The sequence below is a fragment of the Lipotes vexillifer genome, unplaced genomic scaffold (assembly GCF_000442215.2).
Source record: "Lipotes vexillifer unplaced genomic scaffold, Lipotes_vexillifer_v1.1 scaffold184, whole genome shotgun sequence".
NCBI lineage: Eukaryota > Metazoa > Chordata > Mammalia > Artiodactyla > Lipotidae > Lipotes > Lipotes vexillifer.
The window spans coordinates 66,035-67,845 of NW_006783561.1; positions in this window are offsets into that span (position 1 = coordinate 66,035).

Consider the following 1,811-nt stretch of genomic DNA (forward strand, 5'->3'; position numbering starts at 1 on the left):
ATGAAGTATAATTTTTTAAAATCTTTATTTCTCAGATAAACTGAGGTTCAAAGAGGCTCACTAACTTGTCTAATTTTACACAGTGAAGATTCAAACCTAGATCTCCTTAACTCTAAAACCCTGGCAGCACATTAAAATCACCTGAGCCCTTTTATGAGAAATCCTTACCTGAACCCCAGACCAAATTCCAATTTCTGAGGGTAGGGATGAGCATTAGCATTTTTAAAGCACCCGCAGTGATTACATATAATGTATAATGTGCAGGTAGGGTTGAGAACCATGGCTCTGCTCCGAGAGACAGTGCCTTTCCTACTTCTCTCCTAAAAGAAGGGAAGGGGCATTTTCTGAACCAGTGTGCATTCTAAATACTCTCAGAGTACTTTTATATCCACCCCATGCCATATTTCCTATCCCTCACAGGGGTTTTTTATCATCCCTGAATACCTGTAAGCAGGCAGGTGGAGTGGGGGCAGAGGGTATTACTGATGGTAGAGAACTACAAATATGATTGAGTTAATCTAAACAATTTTTTTGATAAGACATGCATGTGGTGCTGATAGATTGTCAAAGTACAATGTCAAATAGTGTCAAGAAAATTTGATATGATTTTCAAAAGGTGCTGGCAAATTTTGTTTGTTGAGTATTCATACACCAAATACCAAAGAGTACTGACTTAGTATCTTAGTTTATAGCAGGTGTAAGAAGATGGGGTTTGGGTGTGTTCCTGGTGGAAAAAAAAAATCTATGAATTCCTGAGATTAGATTTGTTAATTGCCATACAACATTTAACATGTTTCTTGAAGTATGATTTATCATACCTCTGACATCCCTATCAATGATAAAACCCCATTCTTTTGCAGTCTCCTTTTAGCCTTGAAACCAACCATGAGTAAGAACCATTTAAATAATACCAAAAGGACATAAATAACCACACAGCTCATTCCCCCAGGTCTTCACTAAATTATTACCTTCTACCCCTGGGAAGCCCTGACATATATACACTATTGATACTATGTATAAAATAGATAACTAATGAGAATGTACTATATAGCTCAGGGAACTCTACTCACTGCTCTGTGGTGACCTAAATGGGAAGGAAATCCAAAAAAGAGGGGATATATGTATACGTATAGCTGATTCACTTTGCTGTACAGTAGAAACTAACACAAAATACCTATTGTAAACACATATGGTAAAGCAACTATACTCCAATAAAAATTAATTAAATAAAAAGAGAGTAAAGTTTTTTTTACCACAATAACACAGATATCAAACCAATATTATTAGAAATGGAGTCTAAACTGGCTCGGGAGAAGGCATCCACTGGATTTTCATTTAGTATAATTAGTTTTTATTATAAATGGCAAATGCTCTAAATCTGAAACCTTTAGTAAGGTGAAGAAAGAGTATTGTACAGACCCAGATTTATTAAAGCACCAAAATTTTTATTTATTTATTTTTGGGGGCCGCACCATGCAGCTTGTGGGATCTTAGTTCCCTGACCAGGGATCGAATCCATGCCCCCTGCAGTGGAAGCACAAGAGTCTTAACCACTGGACCACCAGGGCAGTCCATCACCAAACATTTATTGAGCACATACTATGCTGCTGAGCACTCTGAAGATAGCAGAGATGCCTAAACTAAAAAAAGCCCCTGCCTTTATTGAAGTATGACTAAAAGCATAATGGAGAATATATGTTATATATAGAGTCAAAACAATCTTTATTGGTCACAAATTTAATGGCTTATGGTATATTTGGAAGAAAAATGTCTTATGGTACAATTGGCTTTAGATACCACCTCTCCTGCTG